Raw genomic sequence first — 21,698 nt, 5'->3', positions numbered from 1 at the left:
CGCGCCACCATGGATAGAGAACGTGAAGAAAGAAGGGCAGCTATGGAGCTCGAGCGGGAGCGAGCCTGCAAGGCTCAACGCTTAGCGGCCGAAGAAAGAAGGGTAGCTATGGAGCTCGAGCGGGAGCAAGCCCGCGCGGCTTTGGAGATTGAGGGAGAAGAAAATCGGGATCAACGCCTACAGGAGTTGATCCTACTAGCACTCAACCACAAGGCTGACCCACCAACAAGCGGCGAAGCATCAGGTAGCACATGTAGAGGCGATGACTCCAACACTCCAGTCACTGAGAAGTTGACGTTTAGTAAGTATGACGGTAAGATGGATGCTACTGTGATTCATTCATGGTTGCACCAATTTAGTGATTACTTTGCGACTAGCCAAAAAACAAGCAATAGTAAAGTTTTAACTCCAGCCATGTACCTTAGCGGCGATGCAATCAATTGGTACCAAGCTTGGCAAGAGTCACAGTTGGCAGAGCATCTCGAGCATGCCACGGAGGGCGTTCCTCTCTCTTAGTTGGAGCGACTTCCAAGACAAGCTCAAGGCTCGCTTCATGCCACCTCAGTACATAGATCAGTTAAAAGAAGATTGGTGAGGTATTAAGCAACATGGTACTTCTGTCATGTGTTTTTCTAACCGCATTTTGCAGATTGGCGATTGCGCAAATCAGATGCCGAACGTAAAGAGGCCTTCCTTTTTGGGTTAGACGAGTACATCAAGTTTGATGTACAAGTCTTAAACCCCGCGGACTACAATGCGGCGGTGGTGATCGCCCTCGCCCAAGAGATGAAGCACAATAAAAGTAAGCCTAAGGAGGCCAAGTCGTCTCACAGCAACCTTCCGAACCCTTAGAATCCATCAAATGGTAAGAACGGGAAGACGAATGGTAAAATGGTAAGTCCCAAGGTAACTGTTCTTCTCAATCTCCTTCTACTTCTCAAGCACAGAATTCTCAAAATGAATCTAAGGGAAAGAATAAGAATCAAGAAAAACCTAAGTTGACACTTGATGAAAAATCTGCTCAAGGAATCTTACGAGGATGGTTAACTTTAGAGGAGAGAGCCGCCTATGGCAAGGAAACCTGATGCTATCATTGTCACACTAAGGGTCATGTTAAGAAAGATTGCCCTAAGAAAGAATCAAAATCAAAATCCACATCTTCTGTCAGCACTTAGATAACCCCAGAAAGCACATCACACATTTCTGAAGAGCACCTTGATCAACCTCTCTTTAAATGTTTTGCTCATGTAAATGGTGAACGTGTTGTGATCTGGTTTGATCCTGGTAGTATGCATGATGTGGTCAGTGATTCTCTTGTGACGAGAGCTTGCCTTGACGCTAATCCCACATCTCCTCTCGAGGTGTCCGGATTCGCTCCCGGCATGCACTCTTTGATCACCCAAGAATGCCCTAATGTGTTAGTGTCTGTTCAAAAAGCATCTTTTCGCCGCAAATTCATAGTCTCTCCTCTCTCAGGATGTGATATGATTTTCGGCATTAAATGGTTTTGTGAGCACAATCCACAGATTAATTGGAAAGAAAACATTCTCACTCTCTCTCCAGTAGCTTCCTCTCCCGTGGTCATCCGCGGTGAGTAGGGCCTCCACTCTTTACCTCTCATTTCGCATGTACAGGCTAAGCGTGGGTTATGACGAGGGGCTCAAGCGGCATTCATTTATGCCACCCAAGTGACACAGGATCTACATGCTCAAGCACGATTCTCAGGTTTGTTTAAGACATATGAGCATCTTTTCTTGCAGGATGATCTCCCACCCCGTCTCCCTCCCGAGCGGCCGGAGGACCATCGCATCGACCTCATAGAGGGGGCACAGCCCGTCAATAAGGCTCCCTACCGCTTGAACAAGTCTCAAGAAGCTGAGTTAGAGAGACAACTCACAGAGTTAGTAGCTAGAGGATTCATACGTCCTAGTGTAAGTCCTTTTGCTGCTCCTATTTTGTTTGTCCGAAGAAAGATGGGTCTTCTCGTTTGTGTGTAGATTACAGGGCACTCAACAAGTTGACCATAAAGAACAAGTTTCCGACGCCTCGCATTGAGTATATCCTTGATAGACTCAATGGCGCGAAGGTATTCAACAAAGTCGAGCCCTCAAATGGCTTCAGTCCATGCTTAGTGCACATTGGCGTGATCGCCAGGCACGGTGGTCATAGTTTTTTGAGCAATTTGGAGGTTTGATTGAATATGTTCCTGGAAAAGCTAACCCTGTTGTAGATGCGTTAAGTCGCAAAGGACAGATTTTGGCATTAGACACAAGTTCAGCAGTCTCTATAGCAGGTATCTCTTTTGATAGCATGAAGAATCAATATGCAGACTCCGAGTTTGGTAAGCAATGGTTGCAGGCTCTTGCTCTCCAAGGGCCTAGCAACTATCTCATTCGTGAGGGTCTCTTGTATTTTCGCCACCGTCTATGTGTTGCCTCCTCTCAGGCAAGCCATATTGCACGATGCACATGATGCACTCACACGTGGGCACAGAGGCATGAATACCACTTTAGAAATAATAGAAAGATTCTTTTATTGGCCTAAAATGCGAAAAGATGTGTTTAAGTATGTCACATAGTGTTCCATTTGTCAAAAAGTAAAAGCCCCTAGGGGTAGGCAGCAAGGCCTCTTGCTACCGTTACCTATTCCCGAACGACCATTTCAGGACATTTCCATGGATTTTGTGACTAATCTTCCAACTAGTTTGCATTCAAGGAACACTCAATGTTTGACTATTGTTGATTGCTTCAGCAAGTTTTGCATGTTGATTCCTTGTAAGGCCACGGTCACAACACAAGATGTAGCATGATTGTTCATTAAGCACTGGTATCCCCTTTGTGGTTTGCCAACGTCGATTGTGTCAGATAGGGATGTTAAGTTCACGTCAAACTTTTGGAAAGCAGTTTTTGAAAATTTTGGCACCAAGTTGAATATTTCATCCACATTTCATCCACAGTCAGATGATCAAACTAAGATCTACAATCAGTTGGCTTTTGATGTTTTGAAGTCTTGTGTGCATGATCAACAATCTCACTGGGAACAGTATCTCCCATTAGTTCAGGCAATTTTGAATGACTCGTATTTGAGTGCCATTGGTAGAACTCAGTATGAGGCAGCTTTTGGCCGTCCGTTCCAGTCTTTGTTGACTCGATCGGTCAGTTAGTTGCCTGATGCCAATGCTGAGAGCCAGTCGTTGGATGAGATTACTGAGAGTGTGAAGCTTCGGCTAAGCAAGGCTCAGGAGTCTTACTCCCGTCAGGCTTATAAGCATCGTCAGAATGTTACTATCAAGGAAGGGGATTGAGTCTATCTTCGCATCATGAAACAGCGTCTTAAGAAAATAGGCAAAAAGTGTCCAAAGTTGTCTTTTCGTATGTATGGTCCTTTTCCAGTCATTAAAAAGTTTATGATGATGTTAAGATGGAAGTATGTCTGTGAGGTTCATATCTAGAATACAAACGGTTTAAAGAGAAGGGAGAAAGGTGTACAAATTTTTTATGTTTTTTGGCTTCATGAGGTTTCTATGAAATTGCAGTTACCTGACTCATGGTCAATGCACAACGTTTTCCATGTTTCTTGGTTGAAGTTGTTTCAGGGAGACCCCCCAAAGGACATTGAAGATGAAGAAGAACCTAAGATCATTGACGAAGCCGAAGTCATGGAGCCGGAGCAGATCCTGTTGCATCGGTTTCGCCATGGCTCCAAGAAGCAAGCACGACAATACCTTTTAAAGTTCAAAGATCGAGGAACCCACGAGGCAGTGTGTTGAAAAGGAGGGGATGTCACGTGCACATCTAACCCTATGTGTACGTAGACAAGCTATTCCTACTTCTAGGGTTTAGGACAGCCTAGGGAGTGTTTTGGCACCCTATGAGCTTGTTAGCGGGCCATGCATGTCCAGGCACTTAGTTAGTTGCATACTCTCTGGTTGCACAACCACAGCATAATCCTGATCATTCAGTACCCAAGCATGGCACTAAGTAGCCTAGCATGACCACTAGACCGCAATTAAAGCTAATTACCCACATTGCATGTGAACCACCTCTTGCAGACCTTATAAGTGACATTTTCACTTAAGTCAATAAAATAAAGAATGGATCGTGGAAGCCTGCAGAGGACTGCTCGACCCAATCATTGGGGGGTATAAAAGAAGACATGGCGTGAGCAAATTGGGCAGACGCGAAGAAGAGCTCTAGCGCACAAGCAAAGGTGAATCAGGAGTCTCTAGCGTTTTCTCAGCATTCCCTAAACGCTCTGAAGTTCAGCCACAGCGTTTGTTCTCCAGCTCGCCTCACCATTTCCCGATCAGCCATAGCCTCGCGGACCATCGCCAGCCACCCCTTGGTGCAGCAGAACCAGGTCGGACAGAACAGCAGGTCAGCCAGCCCTGGCGATCAGCAAAACAACAGGTCGTTCAGCGTTTCCAGCCCTCAGGACACAGCATTTTCAGCCAATAGAACAGCAGGACATTCAGCGTTTTCAGCCAGCAATACAGTCGGCGTCAGTAGATTCAGTTTCAGCCCTAGAATCGTCAGCATTGCTATCGACGTCATCGTCACCATCATCGTCGACACAGCCTTCATTCCTCATTACAGCACCGTCACGTTGTATTAGTTTTGGGCAATCTAAAGCAAATACCTCTCTAGCAATCGAAAGGGGGGCCCTTGGAGGGGGGTTTGGGACCCCATCTGGTGTCGTATCTTCTCTCTCTCTCCTTAGCACTTTCACGCACTAGCATGCATAGTAGGCACTCTCTTTGCTTTGGTCAGTATACACACTCTCTCATTAAGTCGAGGAAGGCTCTCCCTTTCTCTCAGTAAAAGGAACCTTGAACACGAATTGAGCACTCATCCTGAGCTTGCACCATCATTCACTTCGGCTGCACATTACACGCCTCCACAGAGTCACTGCCAAGGCGCCAAAGGTGGCCGAGTGTTGCTTTCAACGGATCGGAGTTGTGGGAGGACTTGTGTCATAGACCCCGACCTATCAAATCTTGAGATAGAACACTGGCGGCTCTAGGCTTGGGAAAGCCGCCCTTTGGTGCAAGTGCACTGGGACCCAAGGGAGTGGTTTTGGCGGGATCCCTTTACTCTAGCTGATCACCCAAGGACCCCTTTCTTCCAGTACACAGCTCGGCTAGATCCCCACATACTAATAGCGAGGAGAGAGGCTCGTCCTGCTGCAGCAATTCACAGGCAGGAGGAGGGTCTCACATCCGAGTTCTTGGCAAGATTATGGAGCACTTGTGGGACAGCAGACAGCCGAGACGAGTCACCATGTTCCAATGGTTAGTTGCACATCGAGCTACTACAATCGGGAGTTGGTTGGTGCATAGCGGCCTCTCGACAGTATGTGCTGCTTGTGACCACCCACTTGAGACTCGGCGGCATTGTCTGTGGGATTGCTCCATGTCACAACATGTTTGGCTTTGAGTTCTACGGTTGATGCTTGCACTCTCAACAACCAGCCAATACACTCGGGGTGTTGCAGCTTGGTCCACTCTCACCGGCCCAGCACTTTGTTTTGAGATGGCTTCAATCAGCAGGATGATTGTGATACAGGAAGGCCAACCTACACTCCAGCCAGCCACAGAGCTAGTCCCTCAGGAGTGGAGCAGAGATAGAGAGTTGTGTTGAGAGCTCATCTGCAGCCTCACACTGTGATTCATCTGGCAAGCCCGCTACTTCCCCATCTTCGAGGCTCGAGCCGTCCCACCGGCGGAGACTGTCCGTGACATTTGGTTGGAGCTGATCCATACACTTAAAGGCCAGTTTGAGAGACTTCAAGGCAGCTCCGACCGTATGCGGGAGCCAGGGCCATTCTTCACCATGGTTCATGGAGCGCCTAGATGGCAGGTTTGTCCACCAGTGTGGTTGTTTCCTCCTCCCATTTCCTGATTTAGCCATCATTGTACATATCTTGCCTTTTCATTGCGAGTCTCTCTCCACATGTTGATGTAGCCCTCTCTAGCAAGGGCAGATTGTAGCCCATTGGGCCGTTTTCTTAACTAATGGAAGGATCTTTTTCTTGCCAAAAAAAGAAAACACTATTCGGCTCCTGATGCCAAGAGGACTTACCAGATTCTCCTCAGATGCTAAAGCTTTACCTTGAGGCTTTTGGTTTGGCACCGACCATTCCAAAAGTTAACGATAAATCAGCAGGTTGAATCGGGTGCGGTGTGGACTGCACAAGAGGGGAGTCACTCCACTCCTTTGTCACAGGTTACCTCAAATGGAATAAAGTCACTAAATTCTCTTTGACATTTAGAGATACTGAGAGGCTGGCACTGTTCTACTAAATGACTTTATGAAAAGATGTACATTAAAATGGGAATTCCTAAAATGAATTTGTTACTTGTGGTCTCTGTCACGAGGCTGTGGCAACCACTAACCTTAGTTGTTGGTTTCTTTCCCTTGGTTTTTATTTAATTTTTGGGACCCTCATTTTGAAATCATAAATGCCCGGCCATTGCATGGCCAGTGTGACACAACCATTGGCCGAGAGAGTCACCCGCAGGAGTTGAGGCCTGGCAACCACAAGATTGTTGGGCCGACCGGCATTGAAATCCGACTAGTACAGAAGTGGCTAGGCTCAGCTGAAGTCATTTAGGGCCTTCGGCAGGACTTTATAAGTTGGTGGGTACTAGGAATTTAAACCAAATGGGCAAATTGGACACTTGGCAAGTCTAGAAGCTCCAGAAGATTGAATCAGCAAAAGGGGGCGGCCAAATGAGAGTAGGCTGATTTTTGGTCATTAAGTGCTACAGTGTGTGTGTGAGTAGTTGGTGCAGGTGATCACAGCTTTAATGGAAAGCTTGCCTTCTCCTCTGTCTCATGTATCACGATGATTCCGCTCTCGTGCACCTCTCTACCCCTTTGAATACAGAATTGTGATGCCCATCTCGAGGGCTACTCATCTGTATGTACAGTTGTGTGGGGTTATGCGCGATTGCCGAGGCAAGAGCCTCTTGCGCAGGTACCGGATTAGCTGACTGCTAATCCAAAGCAAGTACAGATCGATTCGGTGAGATTTCTCGCGACGAAACTCGCCTGAATCAAAGGGCCTCTAAAGTTAATTGGAATAAAGAAATACCGAAAGGAGCGCCAACCTTTGGGGCCAACGCCGTGTCACTGTCTGCTTGGGAGCACTCTAGCTGCCAAGCCGTGGTATGTTTGAAGTGTTAATTCCGATCACAAGTTAATTTGAGTATTTGCTTTGTGTCGTAAAGTTCAAGTGTAAATATCGGGTGAAAGCTAAAGTCTACCGCCCTCTGGCGAGTCTACCGGCCAGTTTCATGGTTCCGTCGCCGAGACAGAGTCACTTTTTCCTCAGGAAGTGAGCCTTGGTTGGTTTTCGGCGAAGACACCAACCTTAGGAACTTGGAATTACGCTATGGCTGACAGGACGAATGACACCAGGGAAGAGGGTTTCTCTGCACGGGACAGACAAGATATTCCGCTAGTGTTTGAGGTTGGATAGAGTTCACGGCCGCCACTGTCTGTCCCCTTTGTTGATGTGAATGCGCAACGGGAACAGGTTCAAGGGTTTATGACGGGGCAACTAAATGAGGATGCGTTCAGAACACAGTTGGTTGCTACTGTGAATGTGTTCACTCGATTGGTGCAAAATCCCAATTTATGGACTTTCTGCAAGCTCTACCAAAGTCATAGCAGGCAAGGCAACTTACTCAACAAGTAGAGCCCATTGAGGCTCAAGCCCAGGTACCTGATGCGTCCCAATAGGGTATGGAGCATTCGCATGTTGCGGAGTCACTTGAGGCTCCGAGATTCCTTCTGTCCACGAGCAAGTGGTTAGGATGCCGATTCCACAGGATTTTCTAGTTCAGCCAGCCACCTTTCAAGGTCAAAATGTTGCATTAAATGGACAGGGAACCAATTTCCAGGCTATGCAACAAGTTTTACCACCACCCACGGTACATCCTGGGTGGATCTATGTTTCAGAGCATGGCTGGTTACGCGCTGGAAACCAACAATATATGCCAAGAACAATCTTCGAGGGTATGCAAGGCATGATGCCAAACCCCATGTATGGTTATATTGGCGTGCAACAAGGGTTTCAGTGTAATCAGGGCCAGTTTGGAGTGCCATAGGGCAATTTTGGCATGGCTGGTTTTCCCGACCAGCAACCAGATATGGCACCCGTGACTCAAAGTGTAAATGGCCAAGGGGCACCGATGATCCCTATTACAATGCCTATGTTGCAAACACTTCCCTATGATAATTTGGGAGTACTGGAAAAGTCAAAACCACACAAAGAAGGTGGTGCAGCTGTGAAGTTTGAGCGGATTTGAGTATAAGACGAAGGCTCTTACTTTCCTCCAACAGTTTGATAGTGCTTATGCAGGAGGAATTTTACAAAAGCCTCCAAGGTTAGGAAAGCTGCCACTTTCTTGAAAGGTAATGCGCGTACATGGTGGACAACACTGTTGATGCAAGGACACACACCCGCCACATGGGTTTACTTCAAGCAAATGTTTACATCTGCATGGTTGTCAAATGAATTTGAAGCCAATGTCATGACAGATTGGCACCGACTCACTACGGATACTTGCAAGAGCCTAGAGGAGTACAATCGGAGGTTCTGTAAAGCGTTGCTCTCAATAACCTCCTATAGGTTTGTGCCACTGACAGAGCAAATTGAGAAGTATTGTTGTGGGCTGCCTAAAGGGCTTAGAAACTACTGTACAAAGAACACAGTGGCCACCCTTACTCAGCTTATGGAAGTTGCCAACACTGGTCATGCCTTGTTGAAGGGAGAAGACAGTGGGTTTCAGGGCAACGTGAAAGAGGGTCAGCCCAAAAAAAATTCAGCAAAGAAGCCCTTTGCAAAAGCAGCTCTTGAAGCGTCACAGGGGTCAGAAAAGACAGGTAAAGGCAAGGACTCAGCCGAGACGTCTGAAGGACAAGCTAAGGAAAAGAAAAGTTAAGGGACAGGTTGCAAGCCATTATTTGGTGAAGTTCAAGAACTATCCACCTATGGATGCAAAGTGGATGGAAGAAAGTGAACTGTTAGAGTCACTAAATGTATTGCAGCTTTACCTTGAAGCCTTTGGTTTACAACCCACGTACTCTCCAACTCAAATCATTCCAATAGAGCAACGATCAAAAGGAAAGAGACATGCTCAAGAAGGGGGTGATCTAGGAGGTAGCACTTCTCATGTACATACGGATTCAATGCAATAGAAGTGTACATTGCTTGACAAATGTTAAAAGGTACAATGCTCACTTCTATGATAGGCAAAAATGACAAAAGTATGAAAGTTTCATTAAGTCATTTGTTGATAGTTTTTCTTGCGGATACATGTGATGATAAAAGAGTGCTAATCACACTAAATCATATGTGACATATCTGGTATACATGCAATCCAGGACGTTTGCGATTTCAAGAGGGGGGAATGTCACGAAGCTGTGACAACCACTAACCTTAGTTGTTGGTTTCTTTCCCTTGGTTCTTATTTAATTTTTGGGAAACTCATTTTGAAATCACAAATGCCCGGCCATTCCATGGCCAGTGTGACATGGTCGTTGGTCGAGAGAGTCACCCACAGGAGTCGAGGCCTGAGATGATTGGGCCGACCGGCACTGAAATCCGACTAGTACAGAAGTGGCTAGGCTCAGTTGAAGTCATTTAGGCCCCTCGGCGGGACTTTATAAGTTGGTGGGTACTAGGAATTTAAACCAAATGGGCAAAGTGGCCATTTGGCAGGTCTGGAAGCTCCAGAAGGTTGAGTCAGTAAGAGGGGGTGCCCAAATGAGAGGAGGGGTGATTTTTGGTCATTAAGTGCTACAGTGTGTGTGTGAGTAGTTGGTGCAAGTGATCGCAGCTTTAATGGAAAGCTTGCCTTCTCCTCTGTCTCATGTATCACGATGATTCCGCTCTCGTGCACCTCTCTACCCCTTTGAATACAGAATCGTGATGCCTAGCTAGAGGGCTACTCATCTGTATGTACAATTGTGTGGGGTTATGTACGATTGCCAAGGCAAGACCCTCTTGCGCAAGTATCGGATTAGCTGACTGCTAATCCAAAGCAGGTACAGATCAATTCGGTGAGATTTCTCGCGACGAAACTCATCTGAATCAAAGGGCAAGTAGCCCTACGGGTGCGGGAGCCCAAGGGCTACCTACAAATGTGATCGGGACGCGAAATGGAGCCCTAAACAGGAAATTACAGCCTGCTGTGTATTTCTGCAGGTTTAGGGCTTTGACCGTTTTTGATGCGTGACGGTCCCAGGAGCTTCGGGGAAGCTTGGGAATCGCAAAACAAGTGTTTTGGCATATTTTCGGGGGTGAAAACAGAGAATTCATCGTGCTGTATTTTCTCGCCAGGTTTGTCAAAGTGCTCCAATGCGCGTGGAAAGTCACCTAGTATGCGGGGATTTTGTCTGTGAAGCCTTCTACTGCCGTTATGCTGCTGAAATTGGGCTAGAGAAGGCCATTTTCAGCCCAATAGAAGTGGGGCAGCTGGCAGGAAATCACAGGTTTATCCTCTAAAGTTAATTGGAATAAAGAAATACCGAAAGGGGCGCCAACCTTTGGGTCCGCTAATCTTTGAAAAAAAAAATATCTCTAGTGTTTGAGTGTGGGTTGTAGCATTTCGCCCAAGGACGCTTCTCTCACTCAGGGAACTGTAGGACCTGCCATTGCACGTAGGACCGTGCACCTTGAGCGTAGGAGATGCAAACACTGTATACCGGGGGTTACAGTTGTGGTGCGCCTACAAGAGGGTAGTTGACTTGGTGTGCGCGCTCGACCACCTCGACATAAAGATATCCTAGCATGGATATTTGCAGTCATAAATTCTTCGACATGACAGATAGCATCATTGAAGACATGCATTGGAAACATGAGGATGTTAATTGCGAGTATCAGGATTTGTTAGTGGCCTATGACAACAAAGGATGGCGCCATCCAGATCAGCCTATTAGCTTTGGAGTCTTGGAATTGTTTGAATAACCATCTCTCCCATCTGCTTGGAGAATTCCATCATTCTAGAAGAGGCATTGCATCATCATCGATCTGTACACATCTTTGGCAGCACATTGAGTCCACACCATCTGCATCTTCTTAGCAACCGGTAGCCATCAATCCGGAGCCAAAGGGTTCCAATCCGAGGCAACCACTATGAGAGTTCGCACGCATCGTGAACTTGCATTCGCAACCACATCTGTTGCAGAGACGAGAATTCATTTAGAGCTTCCATCATACGGCAATCTAGTCGAAGCCCCAAGAGGAGCCTCTATCTTTGAGGAGTTCTTTGGCGGTTTCATGAGACATCATACAGAGGACTTGCCATGGTTCGTGGACATTCCAAAGGACATATCCATCTTCATCTCCCATTCGGCGTTGCTCTCGCCAATCTACTCGCATAAGGGCAGCATAGGCAGGCCGGTAGCCTTCGTGGACTAATATCAACGTTTGCAGATCCAGCCATCCATTCTACGAGCATCCATCCGGTTTGCAATTTGGTTCACACCATCCAAGTTGGGGCAACCCAAGCTGACTCGTAACCAACAAGAGAATTGTTGATCCAGGAGGCAATTCATTGGTTGCACGTAGATATATCATCACCATCCTTGTCTTATGGACATTTCCACATCACCCGAGGAAGCCTCTCAAAAGTAGCTGTGAAGGACATCATCTAGAAAGGCCATTCCTTCGAGATCATCCTATGGCATGCATGGAGTTCGGTACCCGTACCTCACCTTAAGCAGGAGGGCATGTCACGTGCACATGGCTCTGTGTGCCATATGGACATGCTTCATCGACTTCCAGAGCCAATTCTGTACATATCTCTAGATAGGAGTATCTAGAATCCTAGGAGGATTACAACCGACAATTTTGTGAGCCTGCTTGCAGGACTAGCATGTCCGAATGAGTCCATTAGATTAGGTTTTCCGGTTTTGGAACCATTCTTGCATAAATGGTTTGTGCATGAGTTTTGATAGATGTTATTACACTACGGTGGGCATTTGGCATGATGTGCATGTAGGTCTAGGCTAGAGGAACGTGCCGATCCAATCGGTTCATCAAATGGTTCGCAGAGCAATGAGTTATCGCCCGATAACTCCCGTGTGCGCACATTTGAAAATTTTTCCCGACTTGACCTAAAATTCTCGACCTAACCCAAAAGTCATATATAAGGAGCAGATCAGCCAACGTTTTGGATTAGTGAGAGCAAGTGCTAGAAGAAGCCCAGCGTTTTTGCAAAGATCAGCCTATCGCTCCCATCGCAAGCCATTCAGCCCAACGTTTTGCAAGAAAATGCTCCGGATCAGCCCTAGTAGCAAGCGTTTTCAGTTTTCAGCCCATTCCCTCGCCAAAAATGCGGTGAATCCGCTAATGCTAGCCTCTTCGCTGCAGCCCCGACCTTCGGCAACCCATTGAGCCTCTCCTCGGCCATTTCCTCGCCGCAAGAAGTGCTCCCATTGCTACCCATCATTTGCTCCATCGAGACCTGCGCTTTCAGCCCTGCATAACAGCCTTGAAAGAAGATGATGTTGCCAAAAAGAAATGAAAAGCCAGTGCGCAAGGAGTGCCAGTAGCAGGTCTGGACAACAAATCTGCTGCGTTTTTGCGGCCAGATCTGCGTTTTTGCAGCCAGCACTGAGCCTTTAGGCCTTCATTCCTCTCACATCAGGAGTGCAAATCAGCCCCAAATCTACCCCTCGGTGGCCATCAGCAACCCCACATCGAGAAGGATCCAAAGGTGCATCAAATCAGTCCCGGAGGTGCTTCATTTCAAAGAGTTACTGCGGCGACATTCCCATTTGAGTCAATAGAGTATGCAGCATTTGTGCACATTCCATTTATGCAATCACTACATTGGCAACAGTGTGGGGGGGCCTTGAGAGGGTTAGTTGGGACCCCATCGGATGTCATCCTCCTCCTCCTCCTCTCTCTCTCTCTCTCTCTCTCTCTCTCTCTCTCTCTCTCTCTCTCTCTCTCTCTCTCTACACATCTCTACCTCTCATTCTCTCTCTAAAAGGAAACATCATTCAAGCAAGGAAAGAAGTAAAGATTTGTGGAAGTGTAAAGTCTAGATCTTGTCAATCGTTTCAATTCTAGGGCTGCAAATGGTGAAGAGGATGGACGGAAATCCAGCCCTCAATAGGTCTGCAATCTGAGTTTCCATGTCTCCTTCTAACCCTTTGGATAAGCGATAAGGAAACTGGTTGGGCGGGGTGGCGCCTGGAATGAGCTCAATGCGATGATCTTCCGGACGGGATGGTGGAAGCTTCGGAGGTAGGCCATCTCGCAGCATGAGGTGCTGATATCTGTCGATAATCCGGACTAAACCGTGGAGCTACATGTATCCTGTACGGCTCCAATGTGGCCGTAATGCTGCGGCTATTGTGGAGGTATCCAAATGTACAACAATGCACACTCTGCTTCCTTCCGAATGGCTCGCTTTGCCTACAAATGTGAGATTAGTGGAATACTTGCTATACGCCTGTCACAAGTGATGGTGACCGGTGTAGGTACACCTCTCCGAATCAAGAAGGTGCCCAACTCGTAGTCGACTAAAGGGATATGAGTCGAAAACCACGAATCTCCAATGAGCATGTCGCAGCCAATGAGAGGTGCGATGGGGAAATCCAGCTCAACTGTAGCCTGTTGAACTGAAAATTGTACATGTGTCGCCTTCTGATTGATCAGTGTGCGAATTCTGGGTGTGAATGCATCAACCTCCAAGTCCAATGGCTGTATGACACGTTTCAACTTGGCGGCAAGCTGTGGAGAAATGAGATCATATGAACTACCCGTATCAAAAGAATGGTAAATGTGTGGCCCTGGGCAAAGCCATGGGCGCATAGTAATCCTGAGGATGTTGCGGCGCCCTCCTGCTTTTTGTTGGGTCTACAGGCCCTCTAGCACCTCTCTTATATTTTTTCTTACACTTGGGTGGTTCAAGGTATGAACCACCCCTAGGGTCATTTAAATGACCCTTATAGTGTATACTCACATATAACAATAATACACAGCGTGGAAAAGCCTACGAGCAACACACGCACCAAATCCAATGTCGATTCTCTCTCTTCTCACGTTCGCTATCTGCAGCAGAAACCCAACGCTGCCTTCTCTTGCTGCCAACGTTCCCATCAAACTGGTATCAGAGCCCGCAGTTCGCGCACGCCGACGCACACGCAGCAGCAAGCAAAACCAAAAGCCACACACGCAGCTTGCACTTTGCTTCAAATCAGCCCAACCTCTTTCGTGTAAGTCGAGTCGGGACTCAGCTCACGCGGAAAATTTCAGCCTATGCGTGTTTCTTCGACAAAAACAGGTTTGCTTCAAAAATTGCAGATTTTATGTATAAAAGCTTCACTGAAATTGGGGCTTTTCATGTACAGGTGAAATTGCACTCATTTAAGTCAATTTCATTGACATTCGTGCAAATCCGAACTTGGAAAATTGGGGATTTTGCAAAATTTGCTGAAATTTTGCAGAAATTGCTCATATTTTGCTGAAGGGATCATGTATTAATGCAATTGGGGCAAATTCATCAGAGAAAAATTAGGGGTTTTGACCAATTTTCAGAAATTTGCAAAAATTTCAGAAATTGGACCGTCAAAATTTGGGGCTGTTGCTGAAATTTCAATAATTTGCAGACATTAGTGAATGTATTGCAATTTGTGGACAGTTTGAGCAGAGAATTTGAGTTCTATCTTGAGTTTTTCAAGAAATTACAAGAAAACACAGGTTTTGTACGCATCAAAAAATTTATGAGTCAATGTATTGCTGAAAATACATTATGCAACAGCTTTTAATCCATTTTCAGATTTGAGGGTGTTGCATATGCACTTTGGTTCTACTGCTGAAGTGAAAGTATTCCTGCAAGGAATGTATGTCCTATTTGTGTGCTGAAATTTCATCTTTCATTGCTGAAATTCACCCTTCTTCACTGCTGTACACTTCGCATAAAGTGCCAGTAACGTAGTGTTACGACCACTTGCACTTTTACACTGAGTTTTGAGCCTGTAAGAGGCTAAAATCTCAGTTTTCAACGTGCTGTCATAAAATTACAGCATTGAAATTTTGGTCTTTTTTGCACCGAAATGGCCTCTAATGCGTCTACAAGTGCTGAGTCAAAGTCTCTCCTTGAAATTAAGAGGTTTGACGGCTCTGGCTTTGATTTGTGGAAGGACAGAATGCAAGGAATCTTGTTTCTGAAAGATTGTGATGATGCACTTTTGGAAGAGAAACCTGATGCTTTGTCAGACGATGATTGTGCTAGACTTAATAAGAAAGCTATTGCTTACATCAAGATGGCTGTGTCTGATGAGGTGCTCACAGACATTAAGCGTCTTGACACTGCTTATGCTATCTGGAAGAAATTGACAGATACGTATGAGAATACAACTCCTGTGAATCAAGTGCATCTTATGCGTAAACTTGTAAACATGGAGTTGGATGAGTCTAAGCCTGCATCTGAACACTTGAGTGCTTTCACAGGCATCTTGAGTCAGTTGCAAGACTCTGGTTTGCAGCTGTTTAGTGACAAGCTAAAGGCTATTTTCTTATTGATGACTTTGCCTGACAACTGGGAAGCCTTGGTTGTTTCTTTGAGCAACAATGTTGCTTTGACTTTTGATGGTGTCCGTGGTTCTATTCTCAATGAAGAGATTACAAGAAAGACTAGCGGTGAAAGCAACGGGTCAGCATACAATGATAGAGGCAGGTCTGAAAAGAAGAATAATGCGAACAATAGAGGCAAGAACAGGAGTAAGAGCAGGGGTAAGTCTCAGGATGTTACATGCTATCAATGTGGACGCAAAGGGCATAAAAAGCCCGATTGCACGTACTACAAGCAGGAACTTGAAAGAAAGAAACAGCAGGGCAAGAAGAAGAAGGATTCTAATGATGCTAAAAGTGATGAGCCTGACTCTTCTTCCAAGGAAGCCGCCAAGGCAAATGTTGTTTCCAGTGTGGTCATTGAAGAAATTGTTGACACAGATGATGCACTTGTTGTTGACTCATGCTTTCACGATGACAGTGTGGCAAGGTGGAACAGTACGTAAAATTTTGTACGTGTTCGTTACGTAAGGTACGCAATCCTGTACGATCGAGGTTTAAGGTACGTAAAAATACGCACTATTGGTAAATAACCCTAAAAAATTAGAAAAAAATAGGAATTTCATAGTAGAAGCCTAAAAACTTAGAAGAATGAAAACTTAAAAGGAGTGCCAATAGGTCTGCAAAAGTCGTATATGGAAAGAAGCCCCCGCACCCCCACCCCAAACACAAACAAAACAACCACCCGGGCCATCACCACCCCACCACCTTTAAAAAAAAAAAAAAAAAACTGGTGGTATCCGTACGGTACGGTTCCGTACTGTGCGGACGTACCGTACGGATGCCATCAGTACGTACGTACGGTACTACCTTGCAGTGTGGCAATGGCAAGTGATATGTACATCACAAAACCAGAGGTGATTGATGCATTGCTTTCAGCACATAATGGTCTGTCACAATCATGGATAGTAGACAGTGGTGCCTCATTCCATGTTACTCCATCTTTGGAGTTTTTTGCTTCGTACACTGCAGGTAGTCTGGGTAAAGTTTACTTAGGCAACAACCATGCATGTGAGATTGAGGGTGTTGGCACTATTCACTTGGCACTTGAAAATGGCCAAGAGCTTATTTTGCATGATGTTAGGTATGTACCTGGCATCAAGAAAAGTCTACTTTCAGTTGGGCAGCTAGATGTTAAGGGTTACTACACTATGTTTGGTGGTGGCTCTTGGAAAGTGCTTAAAGGCTCAATGCTGATTGTAAAAGGCAACAAGAAGGAAACTCTCTACTACTTACATTGCAAGGCAGTACCTGGCAAGTTTTTGGTTGTGGCTGAAGTTCATTCTCACAAGGAGCTTTGGTCTCTCTCTCTCTCTCTCTCTCTCTCTCTCTCTCTCTCTCTCTCTCTCTCTCTCTCTCTCTCTCTCTCAAGTATCTAAAAAGAACCATCGATAACGCAAAGTTGCACTCATTAGCGCAAGGAAGAACAAAGAATTGTGAAAATGTGAAATCCAAATTTTTCCTATTCTCTCAATTCCACTGCATAAGACAATCCTATGCAACCCTTTATATTTCCACAATATTGGGTCAATTTTTGGTTGGGTCGCGTAGGGGGGGGGGGGGGGGGGGGGGGGGGGGGGGGGGGGGGGGGGGGGGGCTTGTACCATCTCTTGAGTATAGAGGTTGCCTTAAGACCTCCTCCTCTCTCTCTCCTCCCCATGCTCCTGAGTCACCAGCCCTTCACACTTATCCGTTCATGTTTTTGACAGATCTTGGAAATTTCCATCGTCTTTTTGTGAACAAATAACCAAGTGTGTGTGTGTCGTTATCACTACGCTCTCTAGAGTGTGGGTGAATGTTGTTCTTTGTATAGCACTGTTTTGCTTAGGAAAACAAATCTCCCCATCTTTACCATCTTCTTTGGCGTAAGTCACTCTTCTCTAGTAGTTCATTGGTGTGGAACCTTCTATACGATGTCTTTCCTTCACACATACCACACGACATTGTCACTTTAGCTTGACATACATTTAACATGAGAACTTGGGCACTACGTTTGTTCCCCTAATGCTTCTTTGTTGGACTTCTTGATCGACCTTTGGTGGTTGATGGCTTTTTTGAAATAGAAAGTATGGATCTCCCTCTACAATATCTACATGGCGTAGACTCTAGGAAGAACTTTTGCTTCAGGAGTCTGAATCCCCGTCATCCTGCAAAGTCTGATTCGAGGGTCACTACAAAGAGGGCAAAGAACTTAAAGCAACACACGAGAACCTTCTATCCGGGTCTTTCCTAACACCATCCTTCAAAAGCGCATAAATATCCATAAAGATACCAAAGGATAAGGTAAAACACCTGCTATGAAGCACTCAAAATGGCCCACCAAAAGACACCAATCGAGATTTTTCCAGAACTTCCTTGAACACAAAAGCAATTTCTTTCCCATCAGAAAAAACCCATCATCAAGCAAAGAAGTGCAGCCAAGCCAAATTTCTTTTGAAATATTCCAATTCCTGCTTTCTGGTCAGCAAATATGGAATTGGCCACGAAGAAATATCAAATCCTGTTGTGTGGAAAGGCAAAACCAAACCACGTCTATGAAGAGGCGTCTGACTTCTTTACCCATTAAGAAAGGGCCATGCCTAGCATAGCCCAACGTACAGTTAGATAGGTGCTTGTCATTCACACCAAACCCAGTAGGATAGGATATTACAAATGACGGTGTAATGGTCCGCACCATGTACATTTGATAGTCATCGGATGGCTATCACACACAGCTACACAGACAGAGGGGAGATAGTCGCAGCTCACAGACTTCTTTCAGAGGATTGCCGCCCCTCCCTCACCAGACACTCAGAGGGGAGTGACACTCCCACAGGCGGAGGTGAGCCGAGCTAGACGACGACCACGAGTCACAGGCTACAGGGGCGCGAGCTCCCACCACCGACAGATCGAGGAGATCCGAGCCCGGGAGCGCCGTGCCACTGAGGAGCGAGTGGCCCAGATGAGGGCCGACCCCACAGCTTTCATCCGGGTAGCCTTGGCACCAGACCCGCCCATGTACCACATCTTACATCCCCCCATTAGTACAGGATGGAGCTAGATAGCTTGATGCATTCTCATGATTGTACTACCTTGAGCATATAGACATGCATACACCCCTAGAGATAGAGCTCCATCCCTCCTCAGATACCCCACTACCTACATTCAGTTCAGTTTTGTTCAGTTTTGTTTCATTTGTCTTTCCGATAGACGGATGACATACACACCATGTACATTTGATTTGTCTCATAGGCCGATTTCGGCCTGACATAGACGTTAAAAATCTTTCTTTCTTTCTTTCTTTCTCTCTCTCTCTTTCTCTCTCTCTCTCTCTGAAATACCTGCGTGGTGGTGGTGGGACGGTGCGCAATGAATCAGAGATCTCCTTCGCCGCTCAAGAGCTTGCGCATGCTGTGCTGCAGGCTGTGCTCACTGCTAGCGCTCGAGTCTTGTTGACGCTCAGTGCTCGAGAGTCCCCAACTAACGCGCCCTCTCTCCAAACGAAGAAATAATAAAAATGTTGGGCTCCCTTAATGTCGAAAACAAAAGATCTAACCAAATCTCAAATCTCGCAAATGTTGATGAATCAAGGGTCTCAGTCACAATAACCCTGCATAGGCTAACAGCATCATTCCTACACCCAAACATAGTCGGTATGGTTAATGGACACTTTGTCTCACATTCTAGATGCATAAGATGGAAGTGAGTAAGAAGGAGCAATCCTTCACCTAACGTTACCGATAGAGTGCAAGATTACTTGAGTTCTAGTATATCTCACAAGCTTTATCAAACTATCTCACTTCAGTGTGTAATCTCGCTAATGATGTTTGACTATGCCTGTCGTGGTAAAAGAGGGACTAAAGGCTAGACTATGGTGAATGTTTTGTGCATTAAGATAAGAATAGTTAGTGGTGCTACTTCTAAAGTGTATCCTTCCTCAACCTTTAGTTTACTGATATGGTGTTTGCAAGAATGCGCACACAAAGCTTGGAGAAGAAGGAAAAGATTAAGGGTTATATAATGTGTAGTTAAAAAGCAATATTTCAATGAGGAAAACAATAGTTTTGGCCATTTTACATGTGCTCTCAGATAGCATTGTACATGTGCTCACAGATAGCATTGCCAATATATGATAACAAATCCCCCTTATGAGTGATACACTGAACAAGAGATGGCGCATCTCAATGAGGGAAGTGCCAAGTCCTATGGATTGTGATTAATCCATAAAGTGGAGCAAGCTTGAATCTTTCAAGAATGTCTATGAGGAAACCCCTTTGTGAATAGATCAGCAAGGTTGTCTTGTGTTAGCACATAAGCGAAGTTGATCTCTCTTGTAAATTGTCTCTCCCTAACATAATGGTAGTGCACCATAATGACCGTGAAATCCTTGCAATTTCCAATGTGGTATAATCGTTGATATTAATAAAAGGGGCACACCACCGTCAACACCCATATATAGTCACAAGATGTCAAGCACACTTAATTACACTTATGAAAGCTACCCCTGTAATAAGCCTCACAAATAGAAGTGGTCCCAAGAGGCCACTTCTTGCTCAACCAATAAATATTTTGGAGCATGAACCAAACACCACTTATGACATGGGAGTGTCATAAGAGTGAGCTCAATCTAAGTCCACAAAAGCATGAAACACTGGTGCCAACAATCCTCCCATGGGAAAAAACAAACCAAGGTGTTGATTGCCATTCAAGTAGCCAAAAATGCATTATTCATGCTAATTCATAAAAGTCACAGCTATGTATAAATTTTCTTGCCTATGAAGCTAGAAATTGAACACATATTGCATTTGTATGTATATTCAAGTGAGATATCTAACAATCCATTGATCGACAAAAATATTAAAGTAGTCATTAAAATTATGTGTCTAAGTCTCAAACTTGTTTCCATAGGTGTAGCCATGGGCCTACAATCAACAAGGTCACATCTACTGAGTAATTTGTTAATATGCTTTGTCTGATAGAAAGCAATACCTCCATCACAATGCTTAAAACGATTCCTAAGTATGATGCCGCCATAAATCCAAATTCGAACTCAATCTTACATTTCAAAAGAATTGGAATTATACAATAAAATTAAAATTAATTAAGGAGATTAAGTTGTGTGTGTAATGGTTGCAAAACTCATTAAGATTTGTTAACTCAATCACACATGCATACAATACTCATAAACTTGTTGTACAGTACTCATAAACTTGATGAAATTTTAGAGCCCACCACCCCCCCCCCCCCCCCCCCCCCCCCCCCCCCCCTCCCCCAAGAAAAAAATTGTATCAATCTATTTCTCACTTCAAGAGAGACTCGGAATCAATGCACTTGTTGCTAGTAGCCATGCACATCTTGGATCGAGGAGATTGAGTGTTCTGGACTTTGCTCACATACCAATTGTCAAGAACCTCATTTGAGAAGGTGGAACCCTCTATCTGAAAGCATCAAACACTCATCGAGCCAAGAGACCTACGAAGTTTAAGATATTGAAGAAGGAGATGAATTATATGATTAATAATACATAGGCTCTGTTCATATGCATAGTTTAGCATAGGAGAAATTACCAAAATATCTCTGACATTTGTGGGAATTCCCAAAATACCCCTTGAATTTTCACAAATTACCAAAATACCCCTTGTTAATCTTGCAAACATCTCCAAAGACTTTTTTAAACTAAACTCATCATAGGAAGATTCGTTCTCATCAAAATAAGATGATAGAACTAGAATTTTAGATAGTATTGTGGGCTCTCAAGATGAAATGGCTCATTTGTACACACAAATGCCTCTAGTTGTGAGCTCATTGGTGAAAATTTTTGTCTAAGACACTTAAAAGATAGATCTTTATGCCAAAAATTTAAATGCAAAAATTGGGGCAATCCATCCAAATTGTTACAAACGGTATTTTGGGAATTTTTAAAAGGTGAGGAGTAGATTGTAAATTTCCACAAACTTTTGGGGTATTTTGGTAATTTTCGCTTTTGCATAATAGTGCATAGTAGGGCTTCATGGTTGTGGAGACTTGGGAGGAGGAGAGTAGCAGGGAGGGGTTGTGAGAGGGGCATATGTGCCTAAGAAACTAACCACCAACCAGCCCTCTAACCAAATTGATACAGCCCA

The 21,698-nt window shown here is 45.1% G+C and overlaps 1 protein-coding gene across 1 annotated transcript in view; it reads right to left on the bottom strand.

The window, feature by feature from the left end:
• The window catches only part of LOC147434843 (uncharacterized), a 45,614-nt gene extending 26,494 nt beyond the window's left edge, over positions 1 to 19,120 (bottom strand). The window contains exon 1 of the mRNA XM_086491249.1: positions 18,918 to 19,120. The gene's annotated coding sequence lies outside the window, so the exon portion shown is untranslated. The remainder of the gene's footprint in view (positions 1 to 18,917) is intronic.
• Positions 19,121 to 21,698: the final 2,578 nt, after the last annotated feature.

Source organism: Adiantum capillus-veneris, chromosome 19 (genome assembly GCF_014529385.1).
Source record: "Adiantum capillus-veneris isolate H3 chromosome 19, ASM1452938v2, whole genome shotgun sequence".
Taxonomy (NCBI): domain Eukaryota; kingdom Viridiplantae; phylum Streptophyta; class Polypodiopsida; order Polypodiales; family Pteridaceae; genus Adiantum; species Adiantum capillus-veneris.
Note: the sequence above shows the minus strand (reverse complement) of the source record. Positions and strands in the feature narration are given on the sequence as shown.